The sequence below is a fragment of the Sminthopsis crassicaudata genome, chromosome 1, assembly GCF_048593235.1.
Source record: "Sminthopsis crassicaudata isolate SCR6 chromosome 1, ASM4859323v1, whole genome shotgun sequence".
Lineage (NCBI taxonomy): Eukaryota > Metazoa > Chordata > Mammalia > Dasyuromorphia > Dasyuridae > Sminthopsis > Sminthopsis crassicaudata.
In genome coordinates this window covers 505,994,893-506,015,499 of record NC_133617.1, presented here as the reverse complement: position 1 = coordinate 506,015,499, position 20,607 = coordinate 505,994,893, and the positions used below count along the sequence as shown (strand labels likewise).

Sequence of the window (20,607 nt, the reverse complement as noted above, 5' to 3'; positions counted from 1 at the left end):
AAGTCTCTCCAAGCCTCTCTGTATTTATCCTGTTGGTCATTTCTTACAGAACAATAATATTCCATAACATTCATATACCATAATTTACCCAACCATTCTCCAATTGATAGATATCCATTCATCTTCCAGCTTCTAGCCAATATGAAAAGGGCTGCCACAAACATTTTGGCACATACAGGTTCCTTTAGCTTCTTTAGCATTTCCTTGGGATATAAACCCAGTAGTAGCACTGCTAGATCAAAGGGTATGCACAGTTTGATAACTTTTTGGGCATAATTCCAGATTGTTCTCCAGAATGGTTGGATTCTTTCACAACTCCACCAACAATGCATCAGTGTCCCAGTTTTCCCACAGCCCCTCCAACATTCATCTTTATTTGTTCCTGTCATCTTAGCCAATCTGACAGGTGTGTAATGATATCTCAGAGTTGTCTTAATTTGCATTTTTCTGATCAATAGTGATTTGGAACACTCATAGGAGTGGAAATAGTTTTAATTTCATCATCTGAAAATTGTCTGTTCATATCCTTTGACCATTTATCAATTGGAGAATGCCTTGATTCTTATAAATTAAAGTCAATTCTCTGTATATTTTGGAGATGAGGCCTTTATCAGAACCTTTAACTGTAAAAATGTTTTCCCAATTTGTTACTTCCCTTCTAATCTTGTTTGCATTAGTTTTGTTTGTGCAGAAACTTTTTAATTTGGTGTAATCAAAATGTTCTATTTTGTGATCAATAATGGTCTCTAGTTCTCCCTTGGACATAAACTCCTTCCTCCTCCACAAGTCTGAGAGGTAAACCATCCCCTGTTCCTCCAATTTATTTATGATTTTGTTCTTTATGCCTAAATCTTGGACCCATTTTGATCTAATCTTAGTATGTGGTGTTAAATGTGGGTCCATGCTTAGTTTCTGCCATACTAATTTCCAGTTTTCCCAGCAGTTTTTGTCAAATAATGACAAAAATGTTTCTTCATTAATTGTTTGAATAATTATATTATAAAATGTACATTCATATTACATTTTTCCCAGAGTTGTGGGAAAATATTTTATAACCCCAAAATACTAATAAATTTGAATTATTTTCAATTTTTTTTCTTAAGGTAATTAACTTGTGTTTATCAAACAATGATTATGACAACTATCCTTTCAAAATTTTATGTTTATTATATTCCATTTAGTAGACAACAATTGTATGTTAAATATAAAGCCAGATGTTTCTAGTGATAATATTCTGATGGGATAAAAATGTATAGATAATACACAGCAAAAATGGGGCAGAAATTTTGGATCCACTGAGACAAGGGGAAAAGATCTATAAGTTATGATCAAAGAAATTGATAACCAAAAACCATATCTAATACAAGAGAAAAAAAGAAGGAATATCAATAAAAAGACAAATCATAAGACAGTTGATATATAGAGAGTGACTAAATGTATGTTTTTTTGGAGAGATTACTCTGAGTGTGATTCTGGGCATGGAAACCAAGAATGATAGAACAACTAGGCTAACTTTTCAAGGAATTGCTCAGAAGAACAATTTCAGCCTGAAATTGGACTGTCTAGATAACTATCAGAACAAACCTGTTACTTCCAAAAGAGAAAAGAGAGGAGAAAGAGACAGAGACAGAGACAGAAAAAGAGCAACAGAGACAGAAAGAGACAAAGAGAGGGAAGAGAGACAGAGTGAAAGAGAGACAGAGACAGAAAGAGAGGCAGAGAGAGAAGGCAGGAGAGAGATTCAGAAACAGAGAGAGATAGAGAGGGAGGGAGATGGGGAGGAAGGAAAGGAGGGAGAGAGAGAGAGAGAAAGAGAGAGAGAGAGAGAGAGAGAGAGAGAGAGAGAGAGAGAGAGAGAGAGAGAGAGAGAGAGAAGGGGTAGCTATAGACGTTGGAAGGAGGGTAGAATGGATGAAAAGAGAAGAACAAGGAGAATAGAAAAAACTACACTTTTATTGAGCTAGGAAAAAACTGAAGTTGAGCTACACTATTTATTAGTCATTAGTTGGCCTGTGTACTGTCTGTAGTTTAAAATTACTTAAATTATAATAAAATAGCTCTTGCATTACAAATGTTTATTCATTATAGGACAAGGACAGAGAAGGATGAAGAAAAAGAACTATTCAGTTTTATCTTTCAAATAGGAATACATCTAGTGTATTTTATCTAAACAATACAGAAAAAAATTAAGATTCAGAAAAACAGCATTCAATCAGTCAGCATTTATTAGACATCTATATGCATCAGGTTAAACGGTAGGTATTCAAAGACAAAAATTGAATCTGTCTAAAAGAGCTTCTATTCTATGAAAAGAAACAAATATATGCATATACATATACATATATATATATGTATATACATACATACAAACAATCAATTCTCATTATTCACAATAGTTATAAAGTTGCCATAAACATTGAATTAGTGAATACTGAATCAAAATGGGAAATACAAGATTAGGTTCTTGTGAGTGTGTGGTCATAACATTTTCTCTAGCACTTTCCAAAGTGACATCATACATAAATCCAGAAATGTATTCTTTTTTCTAGATGTATTGTCAATTCATTGCCATGGAACTCATGACCAGCAGCATTATAATACATGCCTGAATGAAGCTACCTGACACATGTATTTTCTCTGATAAGTATATTACAGTCCTCTTATATTTAGGAACTAGACAAAAATTCAGCTCAGTGCTTGGGGGCCACTTTGAATGGGAAAATAGTTAAAAAAAAAAAAAAAAAAGGCAGCTTGCAATAGACCATGAAAAGAACACGTGTTTACAAAACGATAGCTGAAATAAGAAGGCAGAACATTGCCTTGTTCAATCTCAGCTGTAAATGTGCACCTTGGGTGACTTAAATTTTTTTACCACTTTGCACTTGTCCACAAATAACTATGAAAGTGCCACATGTATTGAATTGGGGATTATATATCATTTAGTTAGTAGATAAATTTACAAATATGAACTCTGTGAATAATGAGGATATTTATATGTATGTGTATATATGTATGTATAAACATACATATACATATACATATACATATATATATATATGTATATATATATATATGTATGTATTCTATCTAAAATACACAGGAAGGGGGCATTGAAAGCTTAAAATCAGGAAAGGCCTTATGTAGGAGGTAGTTCTTGAGCTGAGTTTTAAAGGCAACTAGAAATCGTACATGACAGAGTTGAGGAAGAAGCACAATCCAGAAATAGGGCTCTAAACATACATAAGCATAGAGATAGAAGATTGAATGTCTCAAGTATTTAACAAGTGGTTCAGTTAGGCTAGACTGTAGAGTAAATGAAAAGAACTAATACGTAATAAGCCTTCAGGTACTGTGTTCTTTAGGGATAGAACAGACCTTAATTTATGTGGTCAACAAGGAAGGAACTAACAGATCAGAAGAGATTAAATATTAAGATAGGTCCAGTTTTACTGGACCAGGAAGAAGGATTTGTAAAAAGCTTAGCTTTGATGAGGAGGGTCACTATCAGGAAGTAGTAAAAAAGGAAAAAAATAAGGAATGATATCTAAAGATTTTGAAATAAGGAGGTGAGGAGGTAGTAGTAGACTCTATTTTTTTCAATAAAATATGAAGTTTTACTCTTCTCCAATACTGACTCTGGATTTGTTTCTACTATGTCATAAGAAACTTCCTCATACTACACTTTTTTCAATAGAAGTCCCTTTCATCCCTGAGGCCTCTTCTGATGGCTGATTCCTTCAAGAATCTATTTTAATGAAAAAGCCCTGTGCAGTCGTGTGTCTATTCTTCAGATTGCACTTGACTCTGGATTTTCTACAAAATGCCTTGCTCTTTTTCAATTACCTTTAATATTTTCTCTTTCCCATTGGAAGGTAAATTCTTTGGGGACAGAGACTATCTTTTTCTCTGCCTGTATTTGTATTTCCAGCATTTGACATATTTTGTAAGCACTGAATAAATTTTTCTTGACTTAACCTGAAGTGAAGTTGTCAGCTGAGAGGGTAGGAAAGTATAAGAGCTGGGAAGCTTGAGAAGAAAATAAACAAAACAACTTTTATTGAAACAAAAATCAAGAAATAATTAGGGAGAAATTATCAACCCTAATGAATAGAGTTGCATTACTTCTTCTGGTAACAGTTAGAGCGAAGGGGATAAGAAGGGGAAAATATATAGTTATTCTAGTATGTATGTGCAAGCATAGGAATAAAAATAGAGATGGATCATATCTAAATTTCTTCTGTACCTTGTGAGTTGAAAGCTAAGTAATATCTTGGTTTTCAAAATTCATATAATATGCATGATATATGTATAATAATATATGCATATATTATATCATTATACATTATTATTATAAAATATGTATAATAATATAATATGTATAAATGATTTAAATGTATGTATAATGTACATGTATAAATGTATAAATGATCTAAAGGAGATCTAAAGTAGGTGATCCTTAGGGGATTTACTTAAGTTACTTAAATTAATTAATTTATAATTTAACATTATATTGAATATATATTGATCACATATCGAATACCAAATATTTGTATGTAAGTAGTTATCTTTCAAATAATTCAGAGTAAATAAATACCTTGTTCTCTTAAATCATTTAGTTATTTCTCCTGTAATCTTGTTTACAAGATTTTTTTTCATGGATTGTTCAAAGGAAATGCTGATATTATTCTTGCCTGAATGATCACAAATGTAAAATTAGAAAATTCAATGGGGGCAACTAGGTGGCACAGTGGATAGAGCACTAGCTCCTGAAGTCAGGAGGATCTGAATGTGGAGTGTCAGGAGGATCAAAGTTCAAATGTAGCCTCAGACACTTAACACTTCCTAGCTGTGTGATCCTGGGCAAGTCACTTAACCCCAGTTGCCTCAACAACAACAACAACAACAACAAAAAAGAAAGAAAGAAAGAAAGAAAGAAAGAAAGAAAGAAAGAAAGAAAGAAAGAAAGAAAGAAAGAAAGAAAGAAAGAAAGAAAGAAAGAAAGAAAGAAAGAAAGAAAGAAAGAAAGAAAGAAAGAAAGAAAGAAAGAAAGAGAAAAAAAATGCAATAACTTGCTTTTATCAATCTATGGATATCTAAAATTCTGACATTTTTAACTTCAATGGTGTATTGATAGAAGCTAAAGAGTAGATGAAATTTGCCATTCAGTGAAAAACAAATATTTAATATAATTTATGAAAAACAAATATATGATATGATATAATATAATATAATATAATATAATATAATATAATATAATATAATATAACAATGCTTATTTTACCTTAAACTTCTGTCAAACCTTCCATCACATCCTTTACTCTGGTCTCAGAAGAAGAAAAAGTCTTTTTACTTGTTAGAGACAACACGTACTCAATTTATCCCTTCTAAACTTATTGAGCAAATATCTCCTACTTTGTTACCTTCATTACTCCCATCCACTGGCTTCTCCTCCCTAATAATCAAAGCTTGTCCATATTTCTCCCACACATTAAAAAAAAAAAAAACAAAAATCTCACTTGATCTCTTATCATTGGTAACTACCCTGCAATATTCTTATTCCTCTTCTGGGTCAAATTCCTTGAAAAAGCCAGTTATAAATTCTTTCAAATCCTTTCTTCTCCCTCTTAATCCTCTGCAATATATATAAAACAACCTCATTTTTCAACTAAAATTGCTCTCTCTGAATTTTCCATTAACCTCTTAATTGTCAAATCTAATTTTCTTTTTTCAATCCTTATCGCATTTGACTTTTCTGAAGCATTTGACACTATACCTCCTCCTGAATATGCTTTTCTATTTAGATTTTCAAGACTTTCCTAGTTTTCTTCTCATCTGATCATTTCTTTATAGTACTTTTTGCTAGTTCTTCATACTTCCTTCATACTTCCTACTACCTATTAGTGTCTCCCACTATCTATCTGTAATTACCCTTCACTCTTTATTCCAAGTTCTTTCACTTTTGATTTCACCAGTTTCCATGACTTCAATTAGTATTCACATGCAAATGATTCTCAAATTTATATATTGAATCCTACTTTCTATCTAAAGGCAACAGTTGGTGCAATGGACAGAATAGCCTCATCTTTGTAAGTTCAAATATGGTTTCAGACAAACACTGTATGACCCTCAGCATGTCACTTAACCCTGAGTATCACACTTTTCTCATTTGTAAAATAAGCTGGCAAAGGAAAGGATAAACCACTTCAGCATTTTTGCCAAGAAAATCTCAAAAGGGGTCCTGAAGAGTTGGACACAGCAGAAAATTTCTGAACAACAATTCTGTCTTCAATGGATTTTGTTTTGTTTTGGTGTAAAAATTCACATTTTCAACTACTTCTTGAACATTTCAAAATGTATGTTTTGTAGATTTCTTAAGCTCACCCAGCCCAAAAAATAATTTATTTTATTTTTCCTCTAACCTCATCACATTCCAAATTTCTTTTTTATTCTTGGGGGAACTAGCATCCTCTAATTAATCAGTTCCATTTTTTGGTGTCATTCTTGACTTCTCACTCTCCATTATGCCATAAATCTAATGCATGGTCAAATCTTTTCATTTCTGATTTCATGATATCTTTTTTAATATTGCCTTCACATTCAAATAACCACAATACATGTTCAGCTATTGTCATATTTCTTTTTTTTTTTTTTTTTTTTTTTTTTTTTTTTTAATTTTTTTTTATTATATATATATATATATATTTTATAATATTATCCCTTGTATTCATTTTTCCAAATTACCCCCCCTCCCTTATTCCCTCCCCCCGACGACAGGCAATACCATACATTTTACATGTGTTACAATATAGTCTAAGTAAAATACATGTGTGTGAATATCATTTTCTTGTTGCACAATAAACATTAGAATCCGAAGGTATATGCAACCTGGGCAGACAGATATTAGTGCTAACAATTTACATTCCCCTCCCAGTGTTTCTTCTCTGGGTGTATCTACCTCTGTCCATCATTGATCAACTGGAAGTGAGTTGGATCTTCTTTATGTTGAAGATTTCCACTTCCATCAGAATACATCCTCATACAGTATCGTTGTTGAAGTATACAGTGATCTTCTGGTTCTGCTCATTTCACTCAGCATCAGTTGATTTAAGTCTCTCCAACCCTCTCTGTATTCCTCCTGCTGGTCATTTCTTACTGAGCAATAATATTCCATAACTTTCATATACCACAATTTACCCAACCATTCTCCAACTGATGGACATCCATTCATCTTCCAGTTTCTAGCTACAACAAAAAGAGCTGTCACAAACATTTTGGCACATATATGTCTCTTTCCGCTCTTTAGTATTTCTTTGGGATATAATCCCAGTAGTAGCGCTGCTGGGTCAAAGGGTATGCACAGTTTGATAACTTTTTGGGCATAATTCCAGATTGCTCTCCAGAATGGCTGGATTCTTTCACAACTCCACCAGCAATGCATTAGTGTCCCAATTTCCCCACATCCCCTCCAACATTTGTCATTATTTGTTCCTGTCATCTTAGCCAATCTGACAGGTGTGTAGTGGTATCTCAGAGTGGTCTTAATTTGCATTTCTCTGATCAGTAGTGATTTGGAACACTCTTTCATGTGAGTGGATATAGTTTCAATTTCTTCCTCTGAGAATTGTCTGTTCATATCCTTTGACCATTTATCAATTGGAGAATGGTTTGGTTTCTTATAAATTATGGTCAGTTCTCTATATATTTTGGAAATGAGACCTTTGTCAGAACCTTTGTTTTTAAAAATATTTTCCCAATTTGTTACTTCCCTTCTAATCTTGTTTGCATTAGTATTATTTGTACAGAAACTTTTTAGTTTGATGTAATCAAAATCTTCTATTTTGTGATCAATAATGATCTCTAGTTCTCCTCTGGTCATAAATTCCTTCCTCCTCCACAAGTCTGAGAGGTAGATTATCCTCTGTTCCTCTAATCTATTTATTATCTCCCTCTTTATGCCTAAATCATGGACCCATTTTGATCTTATCTTGGTATATGGTGTTAAGTGTGGATCCATATCTAATTTCTGCCATACTAATTTCCAGTTTTCCCAACAGTTTTTTCCGAATAATGAATTTTTATCCCTAATGTTGGAATCTTTGGGTTTGTCAAAGATTAGATTGCGATAGATGTACCCTTTTTTGTCCTTTGTATCTAATCTGTTCCACTGATCTACCGGTCTATTTCGTAGCCAATACCAAATGGTTTTGGTGACTGCTGCTATATAATATAGCTTTAGATCAGGTATACTTAGACCACCTTCCTCTGAGTTTTTTTTCATTAGTTCCCTTGCAATTCTTGACCTTTTATTCTTCCATATGAATTTTGTTGTTATTTTTTCTAGGTCATTAAAATAGTTTCTTGGGAGTCTGATTGGTATAGCACTAAATAAATAGATTAGTTTGGGGAGTATTGTCATCTTTATTATATTCGCTCGGCCTATCCAAGAGCACTGAATGTCTTTCCAATTATTTAAATCTGATTTTATTTTTGTGGCAAGTGTTTTGTAATTTTTCTCATATAATTCCTGACTTTTCTTTGGTAGATGGATTCCCAAATATTTTATACTATCAACATTTGTTTGGAATGGAATTTCTCTTTGTATCTCTTGCTGTTGCATTTTGTTAGTGATATATAAAAATGCCGAGGATTTATGTGGATTTATTTTGTATCCTGCCACTTTGCTGAAATTTTGAATTATTTCTAGTAGCTTTTTAGCAGAGTCTTTGGGGTTCTCTAAGTATACCATCATGTCATCTGCAAAAAGTGATAGTTTAATTTCCTCATTTCCTACTCTAATTCCTTGAATCTCTTTCTCGGCTCTTATTGCCGAGGCTAGCGTTTCTAGTACTATATTGAATAGTAATGGTGATAGTGGGCAACCTTGTTTCACTCCTGATCTTACTGGGAAAGGTTGCAGTTTATTTCTATTGCATATTATGCTTACTGACGGTCTTAAATATATACTCCTGATTATTCTAAGGAATAATCCGTTTATTCCTATACTCTCAAGAGTTTTTAGTAGGAATGGATGTTGGATTTTGTCAAATGCTTTTTCTGCATCTATTGAGATGATCATATGGTTCTTATTAATTTGATTATTAATATGGTCAATTATATTAATAGTTTTCCTAATATTAAACCAGCCCTGCATTCCTGGAATAAATCCTACTTGATCATAGTGTATTATCTTGGAGATGATTTTCTGAAGTCTTTTTGCTAATATCTTATTTAAGATTTTAGCATCAATATTCATTAAGGAGATTGGTCTATAATTTTCTTTCTCAGTTTTCGATCTACCAGGTTTAGGTATCAGTACCATGTCTGTGTCATAAAAGGAATTTGGTAGGACTCCTTCATCCCCTATTTTTTCAAATAATTTATATAACATTGGGGCTAATTGTTCTTTAAATGTTTGGTAGAATTCACATGTGAATCCATCTGGCCCTGGGGATTTTTTCCTGGGGAGTTGATTAATAGCTTGTTCTATTTCTTTTTCTGAAATGGGACTATTTAAGCAATTTATCTCCTCCTCTGTTAATCTAGGGAGCCTATATTTTTGGAGGAAGTCATCCATTTCACTTAAGTTATCAAATTTATTGGCATAAAGTTGGGCAAAGTAACTCCTTATTATTTCTCTAATTTCCTCTTCATTGGTGGAAAGATCCCCCTTTTCATTTGTAAGACTATCAATTTGATTTTCCTCTTTCTTTTTTTTGATCAAATTTACCAAAGGTTTATCTATTTTATTGGCTTTTTCATAAAACCAACTCTTGGTTTTATTTATTAATTCAATAGTTTTTTTACTTTCAATTTTATTGATTTCTCCTTTTAATTTTTGTATTTCGAGTTTAATTTTTGGTTGGGGGTTTATAATTTGGTCTTTTTCTAGCCTTTTAAGTTGTAAGCCCAATTCGTTAATCTTCTCTTTCTCAATTTTCTTCAAATAAGCCTCTAAAGATATAAAATTTCCCCTTATTACCGCTTTAGCTGCATCCCAAAGATTTTGATATGATGTCTCATCATTATCATTATCTTGGGTGAAATTGTTAATTGTTTCTATAATTTGCTCTTTCACCCAGTCATTCTTTAAGATGAGATTATTCAGTTTCCAATTACTTTTTGGTCTATTTACCCCTAACTTTTTACTGAATGTAGCTTTTATTGCATTGTGATCTGAGAAGAAGGCATTTATTATTTCTGCCTTCCTACATTTAATTTTGAGATCTTTATGTCCTAGTATATGGTCAATTTTTGTATAGGATCCATGAACTGCTGAGAAGAAAGTATATTCCTTCCTATTGCCATTCAGTTTTCTCCAAAGGTCTATCATACCTAGTTTTTCTAATGTTCTATTTACTTTTTTAATTTCTTTCTTGTTTGTTTTGTGGTTTGATTTGTCTAAATCTGAGAGTGCAAGGTTGAGATCTCCCACTATAATAGTTTTACTGTCTATTTCTTCTTGCAGTTCTCTTAACTTTTCCTTTAGAAAGTTAGATGCTATACCACTTGGTGCATATATGTTTAGTATTGATATGGCTTCATTATTTATGCTACCTTTCAGCAGGATATAGTTTCCTTCCTTATCTTTTTTAACGAGATCTACTTCTGCTTTTGCTTGATCTGAGATAAGGATAGCTACCCCTGCTTTTTTGGCTTTACCTGAAGCATAATAGGCTCTGTTCCAACCTTTTACCTTTACTCTGTATGTATCTCCCTGCTTTAAGTGTGTTTCCTGTAGGCAACATATTGTAGGGTTCTGCTTTTTGATCCAATCTACTATCCGTCTCCGTTTGATGGGATCGTTCATCCCATTTACATTTACAGTTAAAATTACTAATTCTGTATTTCCTGCCATCGTATTATCCCCAGATTATGCTTTTTTCCCTTGACCCCCCTGATCCCCCTCCCCGATATTTAATTTACAGACCCCCCTTGTGACGCGCAACCCTCCCTCTTTTTTTTTTTTTTAGGATCCCTCCCCCCTCCCTCCAAGTCCCTTCACTTATTCCCCTTTTCCTTTTCCCTTTTCCTCTCCCCCCTTTTAATGAGGTGAGAGAAAATTCTCTGAAAAACAAATATGTTAATTATTTACTCTTTGAGCCTCTTCTGATGAGAGTAAGATTCACACAATGATTCTCCCCCTCACTAAGTTCCCTCAGATATGGTGTATTTTCTATGTCTCTTCCTGGGATGTAGTTTCCCTCTTTTTATCACTCCTTCCCCTTTTTCTGAACCGACCTCCTTCCCTTTACTACACCCCCCTTTTTTTCTTTTATATCAGTAAAATCAAATTATCCTTGAGTATTTTTTATATACCCACAACAGAGTTACAGTTCTCAAGGGTTCTGTGTACCTTTTTCTGTTTCTCTTCAGTCTTGTGGATGTAGATCAAATTTTTTGTTTAAGTCTGGTTTTTTTCTTAGAAACATATAGAATTCCTCTGTTTCATTGAATGACCATCTTCTTCCGTGGAAAAAGATGCTAAACTTAGCTGGGTAGTTCATTCTTGGTTGCAGTCCTTGATCTTTTGCCTTACGGAATATCAGGTTCCAGGCCCTTCTATCTTTTAATGTGGAGGCAGCCAGATCTTGGGTGACCCTTATTGTGGCACCTTGGTATTTAAATTGTTTTTTTCTAGCTGCTTGCAGGATTTTCTCCTTTGTGTGGTAATTCTGCAGCTTAGCCACAATATTCCGTGGTGTTCTTTTTTTAGGGTCTATTTCAGAAGGAGTTCGATGAATTCTTTCCACATCTACTTTCCCTTCTGTTTCTATTATCTCTGGACAGTTCTCTTTGATAATTTCCTGTAAAATAGAATCTAGGCTCTTTTTTTGGTCATAGTTTTCTGGAAGTCCAATAATCCGCAGATTATCTCTCCTAGATCTATTTTCCAGGTCTATAGATTTTCCCAGTAGGTATTTGACGTTGTTCTCCAGCTTCTCATTTTTTTTGTTTTGTTTGACTGATTCTTGGGTTCTCTGTGAATCATTCATTTCTATTTGTTCCATCCTGACTTTTAAGGAGTTATTTTCTTCTTTCACAGTTTTTAGTTCTTTTTGTAAATGCCCAATTTCGTTTTTAAATGAATTATTTTGCTCTATTGAATTTTTTTCCATTTCCCTAATTTTTTTTTTTTTGAGAATTATTTTCTTTTTCCAATTCAGAAATTCTATTTTCTTGAGACTTTTTTATCTTTTCCAATTCAGAAATCCTACTTTCCTGTGTTTTTTTAACCTTTTCTAATTCACTAATTTTGTTTCCCTGCATCTCCTGTGAATTCTTTATTTTTTCCAACTCCAATTTCAGGACGTTGTTATTTTCTATCATAACTTCCCTTTCCTTGCCCCATTTTTCTTCAATCTCCCTCAATTTCTTAAGAGCTTCTTCTAGGAGAGAGTTATGTGATGGGGGGCAGGAATCGTTCCCCTTTAGGTTGTTATCTTCTGAATCTTTGCTGTTAACTTCCTCGGGGTTGGATACCCGCTCTTTCTCTGTATAGAAGGAATCTATAGTTTTTCTAGCTTTTTTGCTCATACTTAAAAAATGTTTTGGGGTCTGTCCCTGGGGTAGGAAATTATTTACTTCTTTACCAGCTTCCTCCCAGACCGGATGGATGCAGCGGCCCCTGCGCCCGCGCTAAGAGAGAGCTCTGGGAGAGAGTTCCCCACCCCCTCCCTGGAAGTGCCTCAGAGGTGATTAGCACTGCTGTGCTTTGAGGGCGTAGAATAGTGAAGACAGCAAGAAGCTCAGCCTATGTGTCCGGGTGGGGAGTGGACGTCTGCAGCAGGTGACGTGAGAAGCCCCTGCGCTCAAACTGGAAGTGTCTGCCAGAAACCGCGGTCCCTAGTTCAAAGGTTCCGCTTCTCTGGGACTTCCTGGAGCTGAGTTCCATTCCCTCCAGCTAAGCTAGGCCGTGTGTGTTGCCTTGGGCCGTATCCACCCACTTGTCAGTCTCTTAACTATTCTCAGGAGGTAGCTGAGGCCACACCCCCTGGTGCCGAGTCTGCCCCAGGGTGGGGGGGGGGGAAATCTAATCTGAGTTTTAAAATATTTTGGCTTTCTCTTCTGAACTGCTAAATAATTAGCAGAGAAGAGCTAACAGCCTGTGCCAGATTCCTTTACCTCAGTGGCTTCTCTGATCCCAGAGCCCCTCCCAGCGCAATGGGCGCAGTGTGCCCCTACCCCACCGTCTGTGCTGGTCTTTCTTATTCCTCCCCTGAGAACTGACCTTTCCTGTTGAAACTCCAGATTCTCTTCAGCTGGTAAGTCGTGCTTCCAGTCCTTGTGGTATCTATCAGTCCTGAGCTAATTTTGAGACTTAATTTATCTAATTGGTTGTGAGGGAGTGAGGACGTTCACTGAGTAGTGTGTTTCTTCTCCGCCATCTTGGCTCCGCCCCCAGCTATTGTCATATTTCATTAGGACTATTGCACACACCTTTTAACTGGTTTCCTTGCCTCATGTCTCTTTCTACTCTAATACAGCTTCCACTCAGTATAATTCTTCTAAAGCACACTCCTAACCATGTCCACCTTTGCTCCATGAGATCAATAGCTCACTATCACATATAAGCTAAATGTATACTCCTCCTTTTGACAACTAAATCTCTTCTTCACCAGGAACTTCCTATCTTTCCAGTTTTCTTGTTCCTCCATACAATGCATGATCCATCTCTATTGGCTTTCTAACAGTTTCTATAACTGATCTCTCCATCTTTATCTTTGCCCTTGTTATGTCCCCTTAGTTTCTCAGGTCTCCTTAAGGATTCTCCTCAAGGAATCTGTATTCTAATAAAGGAGGGAAGAAATAGTACATAAAAAAATGGAGATAATGAGAATGAAGTTGGGAATGTATGCCATCCCAGACATTATTTGAAAATGGTCAGGATAAGATATAAAGATTTGCTTGCAGGCCAAATAAGATTAAAACCCTTTTCAGGTTCCAGGATCCTAGAGTTAGGGCCTATGGTCTAATAAGAATGGACAAAGGAGGATGTTAAAAAAAAGTAAAGCCAGAAAGAATCTTAGCTACTAAGTTCAAGATCTTCGTTTTATAGACGATGAAGCTGAAGGTCAGAGAAGTATATCATTTCTTCAAGGTCACTCACAAAATAAAAATTTGAAGTAAAACTTGAATCCATAGCCTCTCTTCCAGAATCAAATTTTGTTCTAGTTTATCAAATGACCTCTTCCAGTTTTATCAAAGTAATATTGAAAACCCAACACACATCCATAGTAAAGTTGTTTTTAATTCTTCCAACCTTTTTCTTGATTGTGATAATTATTAAAACACACAGAATGATAGGAAAGCTCTGAAAAAGGCAAAGCTAGAAAGATTCATAGTTTGTCTAAGCCATTGGATTAAGAGTCCTTTCCTTAGAAAACCTTTCCAAGAAAACTACTTTGGTTCTTGAAAAGCTTACAAAAGAAAATCTAAATGGCCAATAAGACTCTATTATATATTAAAAGATGATGACAAGTATGTGAATGAATGATTTGATACAATCATTATTCAATAGGTATTCCCAAATTCTTATTTATTTGATATTAGGAATGATACTAAAGTGTACAGTTTAAAATCTAGTTGGGAAGAGATTATTGTGAAACAATAATCATTTTAAACTACATTTTAATTAAGGAACACATTATGGAATACATATCAATTTAATAAATATATATAAAAATTGTTGTATGCTGAACTCTTTTAACTATTTCTGGGAGAGAAACAGAGTTTAAAATGAGACATGTTCCTGTTCCAATGGAAATTCAGGCAAAAAGTTTTAGAAGTTAGCATACTTTTAGGTCCTAAAGTTTATGGTTGAGTCAAAATCTTTTTCCTCTGGATACAACTACAAATTTCCAACCAAATGAAGGGCATGTTTTTCTGGCATGCAGTATACATTGAAGAGTCAAGGCTCATGCAGGCATATCATTACATATATGAGCAAAAGAAAAAAAATCAAATTAAGATTTGACTTTCCAAGGCTATTTGAAAATATTCTATTCATTCATATATGTAAGGGCTTCAATATGTTCAATATATAAGGGCTTGACCCCACAGTCATAGAGTTTAGAAAGAGATGTTTCCTAGTGTGGTTTCTTAGTTTGGAAATATAAAATGGATCAAGCTGGCTTGAAAACTTAATTATTGCCTTGGTAATAATTCACTTGGAGATTAGTCAATCAGCACATCACAACTTTTTTTTTTTAATCTAAAAGGAAAATTGTCTTTTCTGTCAGGATAACCAAAAAACATTTTATCATTTTATAGGCTACAATTCTGAAAATATCTAACAAGTTTTCCTCCTCTCTCTCTCTCTCTCTCTCTCTCTCTCTCTCTCTCTCTCTCTCTCTCTCTCTCTCTCTCTCTCTTTCTCTCTCTTTCTCTCTTTCTCTCTCTTTCTCTCTTTCTCTCTCTCTCTTTCTCTCTCTCTCTCTCTCTTTCTCTCTCTCTTTCTCTCTCTTTCTCTCTTTCTCTCTCTCTCTCTTTCTTTCTCTCTCTCTCTCTCTCTCTCTCTCTCTCTCTCTCTCTTTCTCTCTCTCTCTTTCTCTCTGTCTCTTTCTCTCCCTTTTCTTTCATACATCCATTCAATCTATTTCTTGACTTTGGATTTTACATTTCTTGGATTCAGCCCACTTCTGATGAGGGTGGTGATGATTAGCATGATCTTCTGTAGCTAGATCTGTGAGTCTGTAGGTTTTTACTTCCAAGGTTATGTGACTTGAGTAGATCTCTAGTTATGTTCTTCCTAGTCTGTGCTCTGATCCTCACCTAGATAGGATACCTATTACCTAGTGAGTGCATCTATTCTTTGGTGCTCTGAAACTTCACAACCCAGTTCTGATTAATAAGCTATAGACCTTCCAAATGATGCCTAATCCTGTATTCAGTATTAGCACAAGAGTCCCCTAGAATCTCTAATGATTCAGTCTCCTTACCAATCCTTACACTGGGTGAGCCCAAGTACCAGATTGATGCAATCTTCACAATACACTGCAATCCATCTCAACCATAGTGTTTGCATAACTCTCATTCTGTCTAGCTAAGCTGCTTGGAACTAGAAATATTGCTGATTTTTGTTGTTGTTGTTGTTGGCTTTTCCAGTCATATTTAAATTAGGCATTTCTGTGGTTCTTTTGTAGGGGAATAATGTTTTGGAAGAAGTTTGAAAATTATAACCCTTTACTCAGCAATCTGACCCCTTTTCAAGTTTCTCCCTCTTTCTCCATCTTCTCTCTGTATCTCTTCCCAGGCTCTCCTCCATCTCTCTGTCTCTATCTCTCTATTTTTTCACTTTCTGAAGTGCATATTCTTATATCATTTCTTGAGGTCGAGCTGCTTTTTTCCTTTGTTACTTTATTTTAAGAGTTTTGGAGTTATTCTCATTCCCTGGATTTAGGTCTTGATCATCCATGGCATTATTACAGTTCCGGTTTTTTTGTTTGTTTGTTTGTTTTCAGTTTACTGTTCATTCTTGGACATCTCAGTGATTGATGCAAAGCCCTAATTAGTGCTTGAGGATTGATTCCTAGATCCCTGCTATTCCATGAACTACTGTTGAAGAAACTACATTTGGTTATAAATGGGGATTGGGAGGTGTGGAAGATTATCCTAAAGTTCCTTCCAACTCAAAGTGATCAAAATCAGAACTAAAAGTCTATGCAGTTATAGCCTAGCACCAAAGAGACTTTGCTGTGTGGTGATTATGGGCAGAGCTCCATATGTGGGGGAGAAAGGACTGACTGAGTGAGATACATTGCTCCCTTCTATTCCATAATCTTTGTTGATATTTCTTGTACAAATATGTTCATATATTTGATTTTGATTTTGAGAAGTTTCATGTAAAAAGAGAAGGCTTATTTTATTCCTCTATATTATAGTTATCCTGACATAATAAACTCAGAAATACTAAGAGCACAAGATTCAGTGTCAGACTATTTCATAAAAGCCATAACAACTCACTCAAAAGGAATGTATATTTGGCTTCATGTGGTCTTGTCCTATTCATTTAATATGAAACACTGGGATGGGAGAGGTGAGATATAACTGATGTGACAAGAAGACACAGTAAGTTTTATGCAGAGTTGACAGCTAATTATACATCAGGTCATGATGAGAAATAGCTAGAGTTCCTTGAGGTAGGGGTTTAGGGGAAAAACTAAAAAATGGAAAAAATGGCTTCTATTTGTAACAATAAAATAACAGCAGTGATGATCAGTGTAAGCATGTATAAAGCAGTTTAAGATTTAAAAAGCATCTTACAAATTTTATATCATTTATTTCTAACAACCCTAGGGGACAAGTGCTATCATTTTATAGATGGAGAACCTCCATTTTATAGATGAAGAAATTGAGGTAAACAGACATTAAGTGACTTATCTGGGCTACATAATTAGTGTCTGAGCCACATTGATTTTGTATGCATGTTTAAAATGATACACTATATTTATTCTCAAATTGATTTCCCCAGATTGAAATCTTCTTAAATTTAAGACCTAGATTTATTTTTTTTTCCATGTATAAAGTCATACTTCAAGAGAATATGTTTTATTTGTTTGATGTTCTTTTTCTTTCCATTCCTTTCCTCTTCTCTTGAATTGCAAATAGCTGAAGTTGTTGGGAAATTGAAACATGAATAAACATGGTGCTTTTTCTTTATATTGTAGAGTACAAGCAAAGTCTGATGTATTGTGGCAGAATTGAGAGCACTAAAATTTCTGCTTAGCAATTTGTATGTCACATGGCTTCCATATGGAACTATTACTGACCCCAGTAGAGAAAAACAATACATAAACATCATGCTTACCTACAAATTGCTGTATCATTCAAAAATAATTTCCTTTTGTGAAAACAATTTATAGGTTTTAGTTTATTTGTTTTTCTTTTCTTTTTAGGGAGAAAATTCCACTTCCCTTAACTTACATAATGTTTTGTTTTTCTTTTAAAGATCTAGGAAATTGAAGTACAAACATTTCCAGAACTCCCATAACAAAAGGTGACAAATATTTCTCAAGTTGTTAGCATTCTGTCTAACTTAAAGTTTACCTATAGCAAGCAAATAATGTAAATTTTTAAGGAACAATGCTCTTTAAAAAAATGTATTAAACATTTCAATGTAATGTACAATTATGTTGAAAGAATGAGAATTTTGTTTTGCTAGATAGTGATGCAGTTCAAGTTTTATTAAAAAGTGGAGGTCATACCATTTTTGAGTATATAAACAGAGAAAGCACACCTTAGTATCTTTTATTGAAAAAATCCTGAGTATACCAAAATGGATTTTAAAAGCCATCAAATAAAAGAAACAGGAAAATGTACAGAAATCAAGGCACTAAATTAAAAAAAAAAAAAAAAAAAGCATAAGTAGCCCTTATAATTATTCTACAGCAGAAGCATCTCATTTGGGGAGGAGTCAGGAAATGTCTTCAAAAATATCTTTTCATAAGACTAGAGACTTTAATATAAAAGTTGCAAATATATAGATTTGTAATAATTTTCTTGTTTGGCTTATGTATACATCAAAACAATATTTTTGTAATGATATGTATTCTTTGAAATATTATTATAATAATAATTGATTTTTTATCAGTCCCTCTTCTAATTTAATAATTTGCTTTTCTTTTAAAGTTATATATTTTTTTTAACAATTTTGCTTATATACACTGAATAAATATTATGTACAACAAAGCAGCAACTTACCAAGCTTTAGTTACATTTTTAGCATAAAGCCACATGCCAAATGGGCAGTTACATGGAAGTAAGGCATTATTGCTCTTCATATTACAGAGTTAATGCAGATCCAGAAAGAACTATGGAAAGGCTTAGAAGAAAGAAATCAGGAGAATCTTTTTATGAATGATTCTGGCATAAAGTTCTATGGAATCTTGTTTCATCTTCATGGAGCCAGCAGGATCTTGGTTTGATTGCTTGCAACTAGGAATATACTTCAGTGGTAAAGCAATATTTTTTTTTCCTTGGGGTAGTTGCATAATATAAATGCACTTTAGGTATATTAATCATTGCATAGACAAGATAAGTTAATTGGGTCTGCAACTAATGTTTTCCTAATACATACTTTATTTGTTTGTAACATTTAGATATTCAGTTTAGGCCATGATATCTACTTTCCTTACCTCTTTTTGACTGAGTAGGGGCTATCACTGGAAGTTTAATCAAGTCACCCTAGAGTTGTATAAGGAAACACTTGTTCCCTTATGTAGGATACTTTACTATAAAGGTTTCAATCCAATATAATAAGCATTTATTAAGGACTTAAAATGTCTAAGTCACTTGTGTTATCTGTTTAAGGTACCATGACAAAATGAAAAACAGTTCCTGCTTTCAAGCAGAACCTAACCAATATCTTACCTTTTACTTGGGTGATATAGCTATGATGAAGACCTCATTCTAATCTAAAACAGCAAACATTTATTAAACACCTAATATGTAAAAAACCATTTGCTATTTTATATATAAATAGATGGCTTTGTCTCTATATCAATGAACATAATTATATGTCTATGTATTCACTTCATATTTATATTGGCATATACAAAGTATCCAAAAATCTAAAATTTCTTATATTTACAAATAACTTAGAATTACTTCATTTGCCTACTTGAATCCCCAATACAAACTTAACATAGGCCTAGCACAACATAGGTGTTTAATAAATTTTTGTTGATTGATTAATGGCATTTTTATGATGCACATGGAATATTATTATTCATCTGCTTTCCTTCTCACACCTTTGTTTTCTTGGTGAGGGACACCACCTGATATAACAACTCTCTTCAAGATTGTGACTTACAGGCTCAAAAAGCTACAAGAGGAACTGAGAAGTTGATTTTTCCAGTTAGACAAACAACATATGTTAGAGGCAGTGCCTGAATCTTCTGACTTCAAGACTAACTACCATATTGCCACTCATTCCTATTTTGGATGAGGACACAGACATAGATAGGTTGGGTGAAAAAAAATTATAAGGGGTGCAGACACTAGCTTTGATTTTTTTATGACTCCTAGACCAGATTACTACTGTCACTATTACTGACTCTACTACTAACAGTAATAATAATTAAAAAAAAAAAAAACATTTACATAATACCTATTTCTGATTTACAAAATACTCTCACAACAAACTTGGAAGTTAAGCAGTGTACATGATATTGGCCTCTACTTACAAATGAGAAAAATGAAGGACAGAGTCAATAAATAACTTTCTAATGCTAAACATATTATATGGTTTTTTGGAATTGTCTGTCATCTGGGTGCTGTGTATTCTCAAGGACAATGGAGCCAGATCTCCATGGCTACAGGTCTGCCAAATTGAGGAGAAAATTGAAGCATTTATTTGGATAAAATGACTTCACTTTGATGTTGGAAGGCTCCTGATTCCTGTTTCTAATGGCTGTCATAAGTAATTGGTATTTTTAGGCTCCCAAGAAAACGTTTGTGAAAAGGATATCTTCACATTTGTTTCTTTATGGGCAAATAAACAAATCTTTCCTCTCTTCCCTCTCTTAATCTTAATGTCCTTTTTAGATACCTGCAGGGGCTACTGAGGTGATTTGAGTCTTATCAAGGCTTAAAAAATAATGAGCCACA

At 34.0% G+C, this 20,607-nt stretch overlaps 1 long non-coding RNA gene across 1 annotated transcript; it reads left to right on the top strand.

Annotated features, from left to right (window-relative positions):
- Positions 1–12,866: 12,866 nt before the first annotated feature.
- Positions 12,867–20,093, top strand: LOC141555110 (uncharacterized). The gene is made up of 4 exons (XR_012486077.1): positions 12,867–13,262; positions 17,296–17,355; positions 17,948–17,995; positions 18,787–20,093. It is a non-coding gene; the product is annotated as an uncharacterized LOC141555110 (long non-coding RNA).
- Positions 20,094–20,607: the final 514 nt, after the last annotated feature.